Source organism: Centruroides sculpturatus, unplaced genomic scaffold, assembly GCF_000671375.1.
Source record: "Centruroides sculpturatus isolate CEXI.00-Female unplaced genomic scaffold, Cexi_2.0 scaffold442, whole genome shotgun sequence".
Taxonomy (NCBI): Eukaryota; Metazoa; Arthropoda; class Arachnida; order Scorpiones; family Buthidae; genus Centruroides; species Centruroides sculpturatus.
The window spans coordinates 425786-431161 of NW_019384718.1; the positions used below are offsets into that span (position 1 = coordinate 425786).

Genomic DNA, 5376 nt, shown 5'->3' on the forward strand with positions numbered 1-5376 from the left:
TGGTTCAAAGGGAAAAGAATTTTGAAAAAAGTCGTCGATCCTGCATGTAGACAGAATAATAAATTCTTGGTTTAATATTTAACCGTACAAAAATAAATAACGAATATGAATATCAAATTAATTAGCATTATGTTTATTGTTATACACACACACAAAAAAATTTTAAATATAATACCATTAAACGTTTAAAAATACAAATTAAACGCCGTAATTAAATAATACTTTAATTAATATACAAATTTAATAATTATTTTTATACACGAGAATAAAATGCAAATTTCGAAATCGAAAATGAAACGACTAAATAAATAAAAAATAAAACGAAAGTTTAAAATTTAGCGCTACAATCAAAACACGAGTTTTGTAAATAAATTTGCCCATGGCTTTTGCCGAGGTTGGTTCCAGTCGCATATAGCAGTGAGTAACGTCGTGCCGCTTATTTTTTTTTCTCTTTATTCGTCGTGTTTTTTAATTAATTGTAAATGCCATTAAATTCATTTCCAATTCTTAAATTTATTTTATTTTTTTTAAAGTTTGGATAATTTAAAAGTGAACGACAGGTGTAAACTGTACACATTTGTTATTAATATCCAAGTAATGGACGACTTTCTTGGTGTAGGTCATTGCCTATTGTTGATGCGTAGGACGTACTGTTATTATTTTGTTCCCGAACTTAAGAATAGCCTTGCATTGCAAACTTCGAATTTGCTTCCTTTCTATAACCGAATGGTAACGTGAACTAATCAAAAGTTGTGGCCACGTTAAACAAATTTTATTTCTCCTTGGGAGAAATACAAATAAGAGTGTATTTATAAGTAGTGAGATGGTGTTTGTGTTTATCCTGATGAGAAGAAATTTGTTTGGTGACGTGACTGTGGCGGTGCAAATTTTCTGACCGTGTTTTATGCATATGAATGATGATGTTCTTGAATGTCCTGTGTCCGTGCCGTTTGATACCGTGATCTGGTGACGTGATCTGGATCGTGGTATCAAATGGCATGGTCGGGAAAAATTGAAAAATAAAGGGCGCATGACCATGTATTTTTTCCACATTTTGATGCGTAAATTATACGTTTTGTGGCTCTTAAAGCATACAAACAAATTTGATGGCGGATTTTGGTGTTTTGTTTGTCATTGCGATGTTGGATTCTTCGATGGCTTTTTAAATTGGTTTTTGTGTTAATATGTAAATGTTGTTTAAATTATTTTGTCTTGACTGTATAAATGATATAAATGTCTTTTGATGTGAATGACATTGAATGTGATTGAAAACATTTGAATTGTATTTGCATTATTATTGACGTTAAAAAAAACTGGTATTTTTGAAACTAATAAGAATATAGTATTTGGCATGTGTGACGAGAATTCTCAGATAAGTGTTGGATTCTTTTGTGTATTTTCTTTTCCCTCCATAAAAGTTTATTTGAGATGCATTATTAAACATATTGAATTTGAATGCATACAAATAGTAAAAAAAAAAAGCTAGAACTACTTAGAATAAGTAAGACAAAACCTTTTGCACTTTGTTTCTAGCAGTTTAATCACTAAGTACAAAGTACGAAAGGTTTTGTCTTACTTATTTTTTTACTATTATTATAAGTTAACTCATCATATTTGTGTCTAAACTTGCAGACGTAATAAGTTGGTCAAAAATTTATAAATCAATTAAGTTTCCAATAAGGCATCTCAAATACACTTTTTCGAAGGGAGAAAAATGAAATATGCAAAACAACAATCTGATATTACACAGACAAATAAAAAATTAAATTTCGATGTCAAATTTATTTATTGTATTTACTAGAATGTGGTATGATAGTATATTAGATACTATAAGCTGCCACTGGATTTCTGGTGAAATCATTCTCTCAATTTGGCTGTTCTGTTTAGTTGTCAGGAAGATGCATGCTATGTGGTACATAAATCATTACAGAATTACTAACATGATACAAATAGTTACATTTGAATTAAGTTAAGTATATATCTTATACTAATGAATATTATGTAAAAATGTGGTTGCATGTGAAAAAGTAGCATGGATGTGATAAATTTATAAATAATATATTTCAAGTCCCTTTATAGCATATGGTAGACACTAGCTTAATCTATCCCTAGTTAAGAATGTTTGAACTACATTAATATTTCCAAAGTACATTCTTATATTCTATTTTTCTAAGCATCTCAATTAAATGCTTGTATTTTTGACATTTAATTTTTACATGAATTTCTTATTCATCATACCTTTTTATATAAAAGAATTGCTCCCTGACAGTGATCAGAACAAAGAATCTGGTATTTTAATATATCAAATTTTTAATGTCCTTACTCATACAGAAGTAAGAGTAAGGATATTAAATTTACTATTTAATTTATGTATTAAATGTTAATACATACAAAAAAATAAACTTAAATTGTTTTTCCAAATTCTTACTTTGTAATTTCCTAACACTTCTGAATTCTTAAATTTTAAACTTCTCATTCTTTTTATTTAAAAAGAAATAAAAACTTTTTAGCTTTGATAAAGTTAGTATTCTGTTTTTCCTTTCTATGGCATTGCAGATGTACAGCATGAATAGCCTCACCTTTTTGAACTAATTTTTTCTACTTTATGAATTACTGTTAAGAAGTTTGTACATTAAGGTATAATTGCATGCAGAAAATGCAGAAAAAAATGTATTAAATTATGTTCTGATATAAGGAAGCTTTATATAAATCTTTCAAAATAGAGGAGGAATGATAGAAATGATTCTTTCAATTATTAAAATAACTTTTTAAAAACATAGATAGCTTCAGTCTTTCAACAATGATTTGTTCTCTTTTCTTTGTTCTATGATTTGTTCTCTTTCATCTCTGATGAAAGCATCAGAGATGCTTTTCTTATGATGACTTCAATGCAGAGAAGTGTCCTCTGCAGGTCTGGAAAAGTGGCAAGAGACTGAGGAGGAAAGTTTTTCAGTCAGCACAAATGTTTACAAAAGTAACCAAAGCCAGCCACAATACCAACCAAAATGTGCATGATTCTTATCAAAAGCCAAGAAATCTTTGGAAATTTGATTAGAGACTGGTTATGAAAAAATATCTTATTCTGATTTGCCTTAAGCCAAGAATTAACTTTCACTACTTAGAATGATTGGAGGTAATCCACTTTTTTTGACAGCTCTAAAAATAAGTATTATAAGAAATACTAAAAGTTGGTTTGGACACTACAAAGAGATATGAAGCTTCCTGCTTGACCCAGTATATCAGCCATTGATACCCTCATGTCCTAGCACCCATGAGAGAGATCCTGTTATGAATAGCCAGCTCATTAAGGTACAAACATCACTTCCAAACTAGTGACTATAGTTAAAGCAGCATGATTGTCAGAAACAATGTAGATAGTGTTTGCACTATTTTATGCAGAGAGATTCAATAAAACTAAGTAATATTTAGCAGCATCTGCATGAAACACAGCAGGGAACTTGTCAAGGCAAGGGCTTCTTTGTCCCACTGGATAAGTACCTTGCAAATGCCTGCTCCTGTGCCACTATCAGTTTTGGATTCATCTACAAGCCAGACTAGATCCTATGGATAAAAGGTTACCTTACTCAGAGATTGTCAAAGTGGTTGATAATGACCCCAGAAGATCAATAAGGCATTTTCAGGGGACAATTGAAAATGGGTCACTAAAAATTATTAGTATAATGGATTATTGTACAGTTCTTAATAGTTCAAGATTTTGTACATTTGCACACTAAGAAGAGCTTTTTTATAAAGATGCTGTGTAAATCAATACTGATTCACCAGATTTACTTTATTATAATTATTATTATTTATGAGTAAAAGGAATAAGTTTGTCAGAACTGATGCTTAAGCTTGTGTGTGGAGCTAATGCAGAGTGGAGGGCTCTGGAGAGAATTGTACTGCTCAAAATGAAACATTTGGACAAGAGGTACTTTCAGACGATGCACTCGCCTGTATTATAAACGACTCAACTGACCAGATAATATGGTACAAATAACTCTTTAATAATACAACTAAACACTTCTACATCCAGCTGGTTACTTCGAGCTACTCCTGCTCGCTTTTCGTCCCGCCACCTCGCGCCATTTATTTTTCGTACAGACATCACCAATAGGTGGGGCTGGTTACAAATATTCAATATATATGCTCCATTCATGTTTTCCATTGCTGAATGCAAGGAGTCCACTTTAATCTGATACAAATGCACAACTTTCACAATAGACTTGGTCTTTCAGAATCCCATAGCCCAGAAGTCGTATTGGATAAAATCTGATAAACCCATTTATCTGTAAGTCTGCCTTAACATGTTGAACAGCGAGAGGGATGTGGGATGGTATACCATCTTTCATGTTTAAGGTATCTCGAAGGCTTTGTCGAAACTCTGGGATCAAAAAGTCATTAGCATGTTACGATACAATTCTCCAATAATGGAACAGGTTCAGACCCAGTTGCATAACCCCAATGCCACCTATCATGACTTTATGTATGAAAAATTTTTATTTAAGCATACTTTTGTAATCTTTCTTACCATAATAATGGATACTATTGCAAATGGAATGTTCATTTGCAATAGTATGATTTTGTATTTAGTTTTAAATACTGTACATTACACTTTTTAAAAAATGTATTTTTGAATTATTTCTTTATTTTACATATTATTATTTTCTTTTTTTGNCACATTTTAATGTTGATATATTTACTTATTTATTTATTTAATTTTTGACTCTTTCTCGTGGTCACTCAGAAAGCTTTTCTTAGAAATTTTTCGGGGCTGGTCCGTCCCAAGGTCAGAATATATTCTAAGACCTTGGGTCCGTCCTCGTTTCTCACCACACGGCCGTCGCATTGTTGGCCTGGACGAACATATAATGGCCTAGAAAAAAGGTCTTCTTCGTGCCCACAGGGTGGAAAGACTTATAATAAATATTATGAACGAGCAATTATTTATTGTGACATCGTCACAATACCGGACTGCAATTTTTAAGCATATTTTTTATTTAATTTAAAATATATTCTTTCCAACTCAAATTAGTACTTTAGTGTCTTGCCCTGTACATTGTACTTTTCTTTTAACAATAGCGTCCTGCCGGTCATCTCTCTAACTGTTCTGGAGAAAATTTTTGATTGAAATAACCAGGGCCGGCCATCGGGGGGTGCGGCGGATGCTGTGCACCGGGGCCCCGCGATTGAGGGGGCCCTAACATTGTCAAGAATGCACAAGAAAACTCGACAATATTCCTATCGTTGTCAGTATGACGAAAAGTACATTTTATCGTAAACATTATTATTGTAATCTCTGAATTTCGACAATCTTCAAACTAATTCTCGGTGATGCGAATGTTTAGTTTTTGTTATTTGATTCGGGAAACTCCCGAG

The 5376-nt window shown here is 32.0% G+C and overlaps 1 protein-coding gene across 4 annotated transcripts in view; it reads left to right on the forward strand.

Moving 5' to 3' along the window:
• The first annotated feature begins 297 nt into the window (after window positions 1-297).
• Window positions 298-5376, forward strand: part of LOC111627973 (cyclin-J-like) — a 27280-nt gene continuing 22201 nt past the window's right edge. The window contains exon 1 of one of the 4 annotated variants that reach the window (XM_023371677.1): window positions 298-417. The gene's annotated coding sequence lies outside the window, so the exon portion shown is untranslated. The other 3 variants (XM_023371680.1, XM_023371681.1, XM_023371678.1) reach the window with 3 other exon arrangements.